At 42.8% G+C, this 14236-nt stretch overlaps 2 long non-coding RNA genes across 3 annotated transcripts; both read left to right on the forward strand.

Moving 5' to 3' along the window:
• The first annotated feature begins 678 nt into the window (after nucleotides 1–678).
• LOC112971370 lies at nucleotides 679–5618 on the forward strand. Of its 2 annotated transcripts, none has more exons than XR_003255323.1 (3): nucleotides 679–1177; nucleotides 1688–1770; nucleotides 4965–5618. It is a non-coding gene; the product is annotated as an uncharacterized LOC112971370 (long non-coding RNA). The 2 variants fall into 2 exon arrangements; XR_003255324.1 differs by having other exon boundaries at nucleotides 679–914.
• A 1539-nt stretch (nucleotides 5619–7157) lies between these two features.
• LOC112971369 lies at nucleotides 7158–14028 on the forward strand. Its single transcript, XR_003255322.1, has 3 exons — nucleotides 7158–9346; nucleotides 9623–9724; nucleotides 12674–14028. It is a non-coding gene; the product is annotated as an uncharacterized LOC112971369 (long non-coding RNA).
• Nucleotides 14029–14236: the final 208 nt, after the last annotated feature.

Genomic DNA, 14236 nt, shown 5'->3' on the forward strand with positions numbered 1-14236 from the left:
TAAAATGGAGGAATGCAGCTTTTTTTACCTGTAGTGTTCTGGGTGTGAACTAGCTATACACTTACTAATGGTACTAAATCATTATATTCCTAAAGCATTTTTTTCTCCTGTAACACTTCAGAAGTTTGATCTTGCAAGTACTGAAGAATGTTTATCTTAAATGCAAGTGCATGGCTGCCATATTTTGTTTTTTACTTCTTAAATATGCTAGAAGGTGCTTTGTCAGGGTGTTAGAGAAAAGGCTGGGGGAACATACTTGATTAATTTTACAAAGGAAAATACTGTATTGATAACTGCTTTTTATCGTGTTCTGATTATCAGTCTGGTTTTTGGCAGTGAAACTGGCTTAGAAGTTTGTCCCATCTCCCGCCTGGGGCCACTTACGCCTGTTCCTGTCACACAGTTCATGACCCTGTGGGTTGTGCTSACACAAGTGTCCGTGGGCATCCACTGTAAAGTGAGTCACTCCAGTGGTCTGAATTAAGAGAAAAATCCCTTCCATAAGGAGAAGCTAGAATGTGCACCTGGGCAAGTAATGGTGGGAAACTTTAAGCTGACTTCATTGCTGAAGAAAATCTAAAGTGTAAACACACACGAAGTGTCTGACTGATGCACCCAGAGTTGGTATACGTTGCCAGTTGTTAACTAGAAGTGCTGGAAATAAGCATGTGCTGCATATATAGTTCTTTGGTTTTGCAAAAAATAGCAGTAAGTACCCATGTCCCACTGCACAACACAARTTATTGATGCTGCTCAGATACTGGCTGAATGTGCAATCAAACTAATAATACAATTCTTCTAATTGAAATCTAATCCTCAAAGGGTCACCGTCTAATGGAGCTGTAAGTGCAACAGAACTGCGAAGTTGCGGATTTGCGAACTTCCCGTCAAAGCGCGTGTTCGCTGTTGCAAGGGTACGTGGCTCCTTTGAACCAGAGGGTGAGCTGTTGCCAAGGTGCCGGGCACTTCTTTGGGGTCCTTGGCAACCCGCAGGCTTCTGCCAGTTTACAAGCTGAGCCGAGCCAACTCTTCTATTCATGCTATGTCTGTTTGCTGGAATCAGTGTTGATGGCATACTTAGTATGCATATCTATTATCCAAGTCATGCAAACCACTACAAAAACAAGAGCAAATGAAGACAGAAGAATGTTGGAGAGCATTGCTTGCTGTTGCCGAGGTAACCAGTTTTAAGCTAGATAAACACACGTTCATCACAGCTACACTTTTACTGCCTTACGGCATTCCGAGAGTGGAACAAAACAAACATATGTCGGTGAAAAGGAGTGGGAGAAAGGTAAAGGGAAGGGACAAAACAACCCCAGCACTTGAAAGCAAATGACAGCCATGTAGGCAAAGTGCTGCGTTTATGAAGTGCATGATCTGTGTCCCAGCACCTTGCCTCTACCTACTCAGTGGTAGATGGCTGCCAGTAATGCAATGTGATTTTGAAATGTGTAATTACAGTGTTCAATGATAACGGTTTGTGCAAAAGAAAAGACCTGGAATAAAGTGAGGACTGTGATGAATCTGGTAAAAGCATTCCAGTAGGATGTGATTTTACTTATGATTGTTTGATTTGGTCCATTTCTCTCTAACATTTTACAGGGCCGGGGCAGAAATCAGTATTGCAGGGGGAGGGGATTGTGGCTGCATGAAATTTAGAATTGTTATTCTATTCTTTTGGTAGCTTTTTAGTACAGCTGCTTCTGGTGATGGACACTTTCCACTAACTCTTGAATCTGAGATCAAACGGACTCAAGAAGTGTCTTGGTAAGTTTCAGATGCCTCAGTGTAAGTGGGTAAATGCTCAGGGTTTTCTGCAGTTTGGGATCTGTCAGTGATGTCGCAGCTGAACACTCACAAGGAGGTACTCGAATTCAGTCATCTCTTTTGCAAGTGCTGGTCGTGCTAAGTGTAAACAGATCTTGTATGAGTTGCCCACAGCCTCAGGTTGTCAACCTTCACTCCCCAGCCCCATGGTTAAACAGTCCCATGGCCCATGAAATGCAGGTGGTGCCAGGAGCTTTCAGGGCCCCCTTGCTCTGACGGCCTGAGGAGYGGCCCGGGGGTTTCAGAGATGCTCGGGGCAGCAGCAGCAACCCTGCGATGGTGCTGGCACAGCCCCCCCCTTCCCTGGCGCTGGTCTCTGGGGGACCCCACGAGTGGCTCTGGCCAGTAGAGGGCAAAACTGCTACACGCTGCCCTCACTCCAGACACAAAATGTAAAGCTTAGGTCAGCTTTGCGTTAAGTGCATTCTGCTATGTATTACATCCCAGCTGATGATCACATAGGGGGAGCTACTTGATAACTTTACTGGGGGGGAAAAATTCCCCTCTGTGAAAGTCTGTCACCTCACCAGGTAGCTTGGAGATCCTGTGGCATGCCCGGGTGCCCTAGAAGTCAGCTACAAGTGCTGACTCTCATCTGCTTTTCCAGTAAATCCAAGAGAGATTTTCATCAAGTGGGGAAAGGGAAAATACTTCTTGGTAGGTTAGCCAAAACTTGCATCTGGGTTTAATACCCGCCTGCCCCAGACAGCAGAGCTATCAGCAGAGAAATGTGGGTAATTCAGCAGACTACCAAAAACAAACTGGGAATGATCATGTTTAGAAAGAAGCAGGTCCACCATTCCATGGGGGGAAAAAAAAAATCTCCATTAATTCATGCAGGTGGAAACATATATTGTGGTATGTAGTATACAAGTTATATGCGTGCTTTCTTGTTGCCGAAACTGAAGAGGCATAATTAGTATAAAAGTATGTAGTTCTCTTGACTCCTTGCCTCTGTGGAGGGAATAACTTCTAATTCCCCCATCCCTTGAATAATACATAGGACTTGACATGGTTGAATACCTTTTTGCCTTTGTGCTTTATACAGTTTTCTCTTTTATTTTGTTTTTCCRCCACAGCTGATATTTGTTTGCTTCCCTTTTCTTTTCCTGCTACACACTGAAATACAGTTAAGAAAAATGGCTTTCTCACACATTGCTTTCTTGCCTTGTTTTTTGTTTTGTGTAGTTTTGGCTTGGTCAGTACTTTGGGGCTACATCCACTACTTCAGGTCTTGCTTATCATATCAATGTTAAATAACCACAATTGGGCATCTTGCAAGGTTCATCTTTTAAGCAAGATTTTGCTGCTGTTGGGACAAGAGGACTGAATAGTGCACACAGGAGAAGGTGTGCTCCATGTTGGCATATGGGCTGCGCTGTGCTGACTATAGCATTGATATTGCCACAGCTTGTTACTAAAACTTTCTTGGAAGGTGCTAATTGTTATTTTGGGGATGGGGTTGATGGTTTTTTTTCATATGCCTCATGAAACATCCACTTTGGAGGTTATGCCAAAGTGAACATTTTATGAAATACTGCATATAGTAGGTGTTCATTCTCAGAATCGCTTAGCAAGTACCTCAGTAGGTAACTTCTTGCAAGGTTTAGCCTGGAAGACCTCTCCCACATGCACAAATTAAATGTATACTTGACCTGTTGGCTCGGTTTAATCAGCCTAATACAATTTAAAAACTTGATTGAGACACTGGCTATGTTTATCTAGTCTAAACTTCACCCTAACCAAAAAAGACCTTATTCTTGGTAATAAAAACTAAAAGCCCTGAATTTCCTCCTTTATGGCAAGTAATATATATTAGTTATTCTTATATAAAAATATATTCAATTTTATTGCAGGTGGGGATTTTCTCTCACAGTTAAGCTAAAGTTTGTCTTCACTGTGGTTTTTACCCAGCATAGCCTCAAGAAAACATGGCATTTTTTTCAGTGTCTTTACACACAGATGTGGGCAGACATGAGTTCAGCCATGCTAGTCTGTCTCTTCATTCATGGGCCTTTCACTGCTGTAAAAATAACTTGATTCAATTCGGATGAATGACTGGTCCATCTTTTCTCTTATTTTCTCTGTCAATGCAAAGTGTTGATGGGAGACCCATGTTTGAGTGGTGCTCCAAAAGCGAAGTTGGGTCACTATTAATGAAAAGACAGAAGCCAGTTTTGTCTGGCTCCTTTTGTACTACATTTTTCTTTGTTAATCTTCATGTTGGTAGCTGTAGTATGTTATTGCTTCTAGTTTCTTGCATTGTGGCAGATACAGAAGCATCCATCCATTAATTTTTTGGCTAAACTTTCAGGATTAATTAATCTCTTACATATGATGCTGCTTTGATATTATAAATCACCCCCTTTTTTTATTCTGACTTTTAACACTGGAAAAAATCAAAGTTGAATTTTGCATTCACTGAAATTCATTGACTTGCACTTTCCACTGCAAAGCTTATTATTTACCCTCCCCTACGATTTATCTGCAAATAATTTTTCCCTATCTTCTCTCAGCAATAATTTTGACATGTTTTCTGTTCTGCGTTGGATTCTCATGTCAGATGTAAAAACATAGATTAACTSCAGATCTAGAACAACGGGGAAAATATAAAGTAGCCACATCTCCTGCATTTTGCACTTGATTGCAGTTTATTTTGATTTTGAAGAGCCAGATGATTGTGAAGAAGTGGAAAGTAGGTTTACTTGATGTTTTGTGCTTCTCCCAAGGGCTGGTCTTGGAGAACATGTGATTCCTTTCCTTCTAACATTTCTCATGGCACCTCCTTACTACAAAAGGGTCTGAAATCCTGCTGTTCTGTAGCAGAYCCATCGCAGTTGTTTTACATTGATGGAAAAAATGAGAGTAATAGAATTTGGATCAGACACAAGATGTTTAAAGTTATTTAGAGGTCAAAAGATGCAGCTATGTAGTCTAATTTKGCTTAGATGTGACTATATTTAGATCTAACTACAGTGGCAGAATGGATCGTCTGCAGCTTTCCTTCCAGAAATACATACAGTCACTTTAGCAGTCTTCAAGCATAAGTTTGTCGCAATCCCCTGTTTTGAATGCCCTGAATTCATTGAATTCATTGCAGCCATTGAATGACTGGGAATTATTTTTTATGTTAGATAATGCTGAATGCAGTTGCCTAATACATTCAGATGATAACTCGGCCTTCAGAAGTGAGGCAACAGTCCACCTGGAGAAATGGAGGAATTCATGCAGAAGCTGGCGGTAGGCTATGGGAACGGTAACACTTTCTGCAATGTCAGACCAGTCTGCTTTTCTTCAGGATAGAAATAACTGTGCAGTGAACTTGTGCCAGGCAACAGGGACATGAGGCAGACATCCTGCTACACTTTGAAAAAGACAGCTCGCCTGGAAAAATTTTATTCCTCCCCACTAGCAACACAAAGGCTACCTGGCAACAGAGAACATGTCCCACTACATGCATGTACTTTAATCAAATGATCTCATGTCAGTTGTTCTGCTGTTGGGAACCATCCCCTTTTCCAAAATAGTGATTGCCATTTCATCAACTATTCTGCATGTTTGTAAAAGGCACTAACAGACTCAGATGCACAGATATGCTAGCTGCTGCCAGAGAACAGAGTTGGAAGAGTTGGATAGGCAGTGAAGCAAGTCACATCAAAAACAAAGCTGAGAAGCAGAGAGTTTGCAATGGAAAGCCAGAGTACGTGTTATTAAGCATTTTGTAAAGATAATGGCTTTTCCTATCTCAATCCTACTGCAAGAGGTAAAAAAAAAAAAAAAAAAAAAAAGGCAAACACTTGTGCTTACATTGTGTACAGGTATAGACCTAAGTACTGCACTGCCTCTCTTTCTTTTGTTGTGAAATTTTCTGAAGGGTGTCTGTGGATCTGATCAATGGAAAATAAAATCACTGTGTTGCTAGCTGCAGACAAAAAAAAGCAATGAACTAACTGTTCAGTGTTCATTGAATTGGATGGTAATAATCATGTTATCTGAAGACATGTATATTATTCCTATGTGTAAAAAAAAAAAAAAAAGAAAAAGAAAAAAGAAAAAGCACAGGTTTCTTTGTCATGTGTAAAGATTGCCTTGTAGGTTTGATTAAAAATTAGGAAGGGTTTAGAAAGAGACAGAAGGACAGACGCACATCCATGCTGCCGCACTCAAAAATGGATGAAAATTCCCCAGTTGCATCAACTTATGTGCACTATACTCATCATCACGGTACCTTCTCTTCAGGCCCTGGAGAGAGAAAAAGGCAAGTTAGCAGGCAGCCATGGAAAGGACAAAGTCGATGCCAGAACTGCCTCTGGTGAAGCCCCCAGTTCTCAGGAACAAATGCCTGTAGACAAGAGGTTTCACATGTCTCCTCAGAGTAAACGGATATTGGATACCTGTTGGAGCCTCAGTGAGAGTTAGAAGAAGAAACTCCCAGAATTTTATTCTTTCTTCTCATTGACATGTAGCAGTTTTCGTTCTCCTGGAGGGCTAACATAAGACCAGACACTGTTGGAAAGAAATGCAGAGTACTAAAATTTGTGTGTGTGTGTGTGTGTGTGTGTGTGTGTGTGTATCTATCTATATGTATATGTTTGCTATGCAAAGAGTCCTAAAAGTGGGAATGAATTGTATTTATACAAGGTATAGAAAGGACATAAGGATATAAATTACAATCAGACTGTCAGTCTTTGTGGAACTGGCTCAGTAAAGTAACGAAACACCTGGCTGCTCTTCCTAAATATGTGGGGAGCCCAATTCAAGTGAAGATTTTAAAGTAAAGCATGTGCTTGTGTGTCCAGTACTTGGAGGCTCTGTGCACACACCACAGCTAACGCATTCTAGTGCCACGGGGTGCCTGGAGCTCTCTTCTCATCCCAAGGTGGGAACTGTCAGTCACTTCTGATGGTTTCTGGCCTTTGAATATACAGGGAAGGATAGTCATTCTCCTAAATACAATGTTGACCTGCCTGATGCAGTCTTTTGGTTCCTCAAGGTGATAATTATTCTTTTGTTAAATCGGACCAAAAAGAAAACCTTGTCAAAACTTATTAGTCATCTGTTTCTAATGCTTTGTTTCTTATACATGCTAGTGAGAAACTTGCTTTTTAAATCTGTGGCTCTGATGGATCAACCTAAAGCCCTGGCTTCACTGCATAAACTGGCAGTTGGAGAGGCCAGCTAAATATGGGATTATTTTATGCTTGTTTTATAATGTACAACACTGTATTTCTTAAATTGCTGACTTGCTTTGGGATTTTAATTCCCAATTTCATGCTATCTGGAGCCCATGAGCACTGTGTGGGTGCGTACCCACCTTGCCTTCCTTGGGAAAGTAGCACTTAGGAGCCAAACCTGGCAGTGCTGCAAGAGGCAGGGCAAGAGAAGTAAACTTGCACACTTGGTGCAGATTGCAATATCAAAGCAATTCCCAGGCCACTACCAGAATGTCTGAACCCAGGTTCAAACAGTTAATTTTAAAAGTTTTTTTTTTCACATGTCTCAGCACTGTCTGGTTTCAGCCATGMTGGGAATCAGAAGTGACAAGATGCTTCAGGGAAGCTGTTCTCATGGTGTTTGGATCATGCCTGAAAGCTGGATGGACCAGAAACATCTTGAGAGAGGCTGGTTTATCAGATCCTTGGACTATTCAGCTGACACCAGAAAGGTTTGGCAGACCATATAAGCCTCCAAAGGGAGGAAAAAAAAACTTGAATGCTTTCTGGAGTTCACCTATCTCTACTTACCAGAACCTCTGCTGAGCCAGACATCATAGGGAGGGGAGAGCTGGTCAGACAGGCTCTGCCATCCCCTCAGCAAAGGCCTCATAATCCCTTCCTCTGTCACCAAGATCCCTTAGGAGAACAGGAGAGAAAAAACAGAACCAAGGAGGAGGCTGGGCCATGTTTCCCAGCCTTGGTGGCRTCCCCATGCCACAGAGACTCTCCATGCGAACAGCCAATGCGTGCTGCACAGGAGTGCCTTGCAGACCAGGGCAGTGACCAGCCGCGCTACCATGCAGCCGGGAAGGGTGAACAGCAGGGATGCAAGAAGGAAAAATCACATGTGGAGAGTTGTAACACCAATAAAAAAGCCCAGGAGCTAACATCTAGCGATCATGTTCCTAATGCCCCTGTGCCTCCTGGTTGTTTCCTGTCTCTTTAGATACCAAAGGAAGCACTGGAGGTGCCATGTGGCATGGAGGGGCAGGACAGACCTGTCATGGGTGGCTGCACATGCTGTGACTGGTCATGCAGGAAGCTGGCTTATTTGTGTAACTGCAGTATCTCTTGGAAACATCCTATGTCTGCTGTGGAATAAGCAAAGAGAGCTTTTGCCAGAAAGTAAATAAATTGTTTTTCAATGGCATTCCTTTGCTGTGGACACTTAGAGGATAGCTTGCAGGGATCTCTTAGACTGAAGGGAGATGTCAAATGTGCTAATATGGCCAAATATAAACAGATACTTCCAAAGTAATAAGACTATTAAAAAATTGTATGCAAGATAATAGCAAACTAAAAAGCACACGTAACAAAAATCTAGTGTGACAATACTCATGCTGTCAAAGTTTTAGCATTTTGGACTGATTTTAATTGTAGTGATTCAAAAGGCCTTTTCCTGGCTATTACACTGGCTATTTTGAAGCTGATCACAAGAAGCTGACAGAGACACAATACATACACGCAGCTTTTTAAGTGCATCTTCGGCATAATGTCAAAATCAGAATAAGGATGCTGACAGTTGGAGAGGACAAGATGAAAGACTGCTGGAACTCTAAAGATGTGTATCTTCCAACAGCAAAATATAAAGTCCAGCGTTATATGACACTAATCTATTCGATATCACAGGCAGCTTGATGCCTGTAGGGTCCATGTAATGAGGTTCTGCCACTGTCCCATCTGTTTTGTATTCATCTGTCACTGAGACTCAGAGCCACTGAAGAGGAAAAAGAACTGGCAATTTCATACTGTGGGTTTATGATATCAAGACAAGCAGTATTAGAATTGCTAGTAGTGGATTCCTCATACTTATCAGGTATGCGGTAAATATTGAATTATGGTAAATATTGAATTATCAAAATGTCATGTGGGGAAAAACCCACAAGTTCTATAAATACCACATAATCACCCACTTACAAATAAATGCAGCTGACCTTCTTCAATAATTCTGTACCTAGGGCAGCTAAAGCTACAGCATTAACAGTGACACCACATTGCACTGGTTCCTAACAAAAGGCGACACGGCATATCACATTTCGCATGTTGGCTGCCAGCTGGTACAGCCTGAATCCTCCTGCAGCCTGCACTACAACCACAGGACAAAAAAGATACAGGTACAGGCCATTAGGTGGAATAAGTTGATATAGCTCCATGCAGTTGTCTTAAAACCGATTAGATCAAGATTTGGCTAACATTGGATATGAAAAGAAAGAGCCAGTAAGAACAGCCATACCCGGTCGGACTGAAGTTTCTTTTAGACAAGTACCTCATCTCCAGCAGCACCAATAATCAATACACAGGTAAGAGCATAAAAAATTCAAACATACACTGTTACTTCCCTGAAATACCCCTAAGCCTCCAGAGAGCAAATTATTTCTCTTAACTCCTATTTTATCACCCTTCTAATAAGCTATTTTTTAGTCCTATGTGACACCTACTAAAGAATAAGTGTTCTCATCTTTGTCTATGTTTCCATGTTTCCCTGTTATTACATCGTCAACTCTGGGATAGAAAACACAATCCTGCACAAAATCAGTATCTGCTTGTTCTGATTCCTGATTTGTTTTCTTTATCAGAGGCAAGGAGCAAAATCCTGACCCCACGGAAATCCTCGGGCGTTTCGCCGTTCACTGCAGCATGGCAGGGGTTGCAGCTCTGGGGAGCTCGGCAAGGCAAAGGTAAGGACTTGGGGTGCACTTCGCAGGCTGTCGCACAACTTCCGTTTTAGGCTGTGACTGGGGCACTTTTGTTCTTGCGCGGTTTCCATGGAGCCATCGCTTTGTCTGCAAACCTGTCTGCAGGCAGCACCCGTCCGTCATGTGCCATCCAGTATAGCTTTCCAGTGCAGTGCATCATGCTGCGCCGCAGTGCTGCAGTGCAGCCCGCCAGGCATCGGCTGCTCCCAGGACCCTGTGGGCTATCCCACAGGCACGACGTTTGTAGAAAGGACAAATTGGTGTTGCTTTGCTGAAGAAAAGGGAGAAATATAGATTATGCTACCTGAGGATSTAGTTCAGCCTTTAGTTTCTCATGTTTGGCAAATGAAGGGAAGAAGAGGAGGGCTCTTATGCAAAGATATTGTCACTTGCAAGGTAGCGTTGTAAGGGAAGAAATAGAAGACATAACAAAAAAGTGGCCACACTGCGAGACACGGTGCAAATTCAATCTTCACCCAACAGTGGTGTGAAAGTAGAATATCTTTATCTCTAACACAGTATCACTTTCCTCACATAAAGACTGGCAAGGATGACATCAAGCTCATTTATCCCTTACATGGTTGTTAATGCTCTGCTAGCTGTTTTGCTGTCAGAGCAGTGATGCTGTGAACTGCCTTCGGCTGGCGCTGGGGAAGGCTGGGTTGGCTCCTCATGGCAGGTGTGAAGCCAGTAACCCGTGCTCTGCCTGTTGTACCAGGGGTTCAACACCAGCCCTTGTGAAACCCTTGGTTTGGAGGGACAGCAATGGGTCAGAGGGGATATGCAGAGTGAGGAAAAGGAAGAGCAGCAGCATGTTATCATGTTATCTGCGATTATAGAAATGCAAGGGTATTGTAATGGTAAAGGGTGATAACTGTCTGATACTAGAAATATTTCAGGAAGTAAACTGCTTAGGTGAATCTTGCAGGCTGCTCATCTRAAATGAATTGGAGTGTAAAATCATTGCTCAAGTAAAAAAAGCAGGCAAAATGGCAAGGCTGTATTATTTGGGAGATTTTAACTCCCAGGCACAGTGGAAAGTACAGTAAATGGTGGAAATAAGACTGGAGGTCTTTTAGACTGTGTACGGGAGTGTAGTTTAATCCGAGACATGCAAATACTAATCGGATATGGGACAATCTTCGCATGAAAGTATAGAGAGAATATAACTGAGGACATAAGGGCAGGTTAGAAATAGAGATGTCTTAGTCACAAAACTCATTATTTTGACCGGAAAAGAGGTTTTCTCCATTAGCGTGGTGCTTGTACTGTGCATTGAGGTAGAATAGGCTGCTCCCCAAGGTTGCCCATGCAAATTAATGCTTTGTAAATCTTGGCAGAGATTTTCAAAGATGCTTGGAAGAATTATAATGCCCAATTAAGTAGGCATTGGTCATTCAAACCCCTCAGGCAGTCCTGAAAAAATCACAGCCACTCTCCACATTGCATCTACTTCTGAGTTAGAATTTTTCCTCTCTGCTCCGATCCACTCTCCACTTCCAGCACCATCCAGAGCTCCCGCTGCCACAGATGTCGCGGCAGAGTGTACATCCAATAATAGGGCTTTCAAACACAGTATTCAGGCAGCCACAAGTGGAGGCAGGAGAAAAGATTGTCCATCCCTGCTGAGGCAATTTAGCACAGAATCTGTGGGAGTTGTTACACATCAGCCAACTACTATTCTTCTGCCAGGAAACTCCCGGTCACTTTTGGCCCATTTATGTACCTCTGATACAGAAATACAAAGCCAGATCAACAGCTAAAAAGTGGGCTATGCTCTAGTGAAGTTAGTGAATGTGTCATCTATTTTTAATAGCTTTTTATTGGCTGATAATAAAAAACTTACTTGGCATACAGTCCAACCTGGCATRCACCTGATCTGTTTGGGTTACAGTTTTGGACTACATGTCAGGTCTCTGTGATTTGTATGGCTGATGGAGGTGATCAGGTGCATTTCCTTTAAGCAGGAGGATTCTTTGCAAAATATAATAAGGAAACATAACAGCATTTCCTGCACTAGCCTCAGTGTTATGTGAAGAAAAGTGCATGCCAAGTGTGTCCTGTGGAGCAGGACATGCGGAGGATAAGGAGGAAATGCAGAGAGGCAGGTCTCCAGCACACACGATTTTCTGCTGAAGGAAGATCCCCATGGAACTCTGACATAAATTAATGTTATCCTTTTATGTTCTTCTAAATTCTTCCAAAGCTGAGCAGCTCTGAATCACTACCCGCRTCAGGATCAGCCCTCCTCTTCAAGCAGAGCCCAGGCTGACTGGGAAATCAGGCCGAAAGCATTGTTTCAGCTGAGGCTGTTGCAGTAAGAAAGACTGCAGAGGCTGAGAAAACTGGATCATTATTTGTACTGTATTTGTAATGTTTCACCCTGTAGGCCAGGGCTTTCCGCTGGTCACCAGAAGGACGTGGCTGGYTTCCTCCTCCCCTTTTCACTGCTAAAGCTACTAACTGCTGTCCAGGACTCTTTCTTTTTTTGCCTTTGGCAGAGGCACTGAAGTTTGTCACAACCGTAGCACTGAAATTAGGACAGGGCACACTGGGGCTCYACTGGGCTGTCCCTGCGCTCACGGTTGAACCCCTCTGGTTTATGCACAGATATAGGATCAAGGGAGATTTTTCCACAATGCAGTGGTCCRTACTGGTAAAGACAGATGGGAGTTTCTCTGCATCAGGTTCGCCTCCTAGGGCCACTTCTAGGAGGGAGTTTTACTGAACGAGCAGAGCCCTTCACCCCTCCGGCTCTGGGGTGGGGCTGTCACTCTTTACTTCTGGGGGATCCTTCTGGTTATGACCTTTGGCAGAGGGGACTCTGGACAAATGTGTTCACCTGTGTTCCCAGGATTGCTTTCTTCAGTTGCACCCATTCATGCTGTTTTGGACAGCATCCATCTGCCTCTGTTTCTTTCTTTCTTTCAGGGGTGGCTCCAGCAGCAACCTGGAGGGGCCGGAGGTGCTGCCCTCAACGTGACGTCTCCCACATCTCACGACAGGCCCAATGTTCTTGACTCTCCCCAGTGCCCCAGCAAACCCGATCCGGGGACGGCCTGTCCCATGCAAGGAGGTGAGGGAAGCCCCCCATCTGGAAAAGACTTGGGAGAAGGAAAAGGGGGGAAAGAGTTATTTTAGAAGTAAATGGTAAAATAGACTAGCAACAAAGGAGGAGGGAACTGAAAACTAGCCATAAATGTGGCGTTATCTATCACAGGGATGATATCAAAATCTTCCTTAAAACCTCTGCTCTGATGAAAGCTGCAAATTTTGGTCAGCATTTGGGAACAGCACCTCTTCCTCTTTCCCTTGAATTGTATTTGTCCTGAATTTTATGCTCCTCTAAGACAGAACTTCCTTTTGTACTTGTTTGTAAAATGTAACATACACTTGCAGGGTTCCCTAAATAAGAAATAAGTTTTCCCAGTCCGACAACCGGTGTCTTAGGTGCTTTTCTCCTGTTTGGTAAAAGACATGCCATGTGTCGTGGAAAGCTGCAGTCTTCCTTTCACATCTGTGTCAGCAGTTTCCAGTCTATGTTCATCTTGCAGTTCTGAAATACAAAGACTATTTCGGTCTTTCGTTATTAGGTACAAAGCACTGTTTAAGTAAAGATTACTACACAAAGTCACAGCCTATATGATAGGTAAAAACTAAGCATGAGTGAAATAAATGTAATAAATTTACTGATTATGGGAGAAATATTTCCAAACATGTCACAACCCACATTTAATAAGTGTTGGCTCTCCAAGCTAGCTGAAAGACATAAAATAATTTATACGTAGTTCAGAACAGATTTTGCTCTGCATAGTTGTCTATGTGGTACTTCAGCAGCTAGGAAGATGCTGTAATAACTTGAAAGACATTTCGATGTGATTTCAGGCAGAAATAGGCAAATAATATTGAGTAAAATAAAAGTTAGGGCAAAAGAACCCCCAGGAGTTTGAGGTCTGATGATTTTTCAGCTTTGGAGACCTGTGAAGACCTTAACAAGCCACCCAGCTGGTCCCATCTGGCCCTGTGCTGGAGTGGGGACTAAATAACTGGGCTAAATCCTGGCACAAACAAGACTAAGTAGCTTTAAAATTAATTAACTGGTAGAAGTGATTTTAGCAGGTTACCTAACACAATAAAAATCATAGCGATTTTGGAGGCTGTGCCACCAAAGACCATTTTTTGGCTGGTAGCAATAAAAAGTAGGAGAAGTGGTAAGACTTCACAAACTGGAGAACGTTCTCCAGGTGAGGGCAGGGCTGGAGCCCAAGCAAGGGCAGAGCAACGCTTCTGATTTGTGGTTTGCCTGCACTTTACATTAAAGAATAAGGCTGTTCTGGGAAAAAGACTTGGTGCAGCAGTGAATTTCTTGTCAACTGAATACGGGGATAACTTCTTTATATGCGAGGTGGATGACTAGACTCATATAATGGTGTTTTGGTGAGGAGTTATGTGGCACCACAGTTAAATACAAGGGAGCTAGGGTTTCTCTGGCTG

This window comes from Apteryx rowi, unplaced genomic scaffold, assembly GCF_003343035.1.
Source record: "Apteryx rowi isolate R43461 unplaced genomic scaffold, aptRow1 scaffold_438, whole genome shotgun sequence".
Classification (NCBI taxonomy): domain Eukaryota; kingdom Metazoa; phylum Chordata; class Aves; order Apterygiformes; family Apterygidae; genus Apteryx; species Apteryx rowi.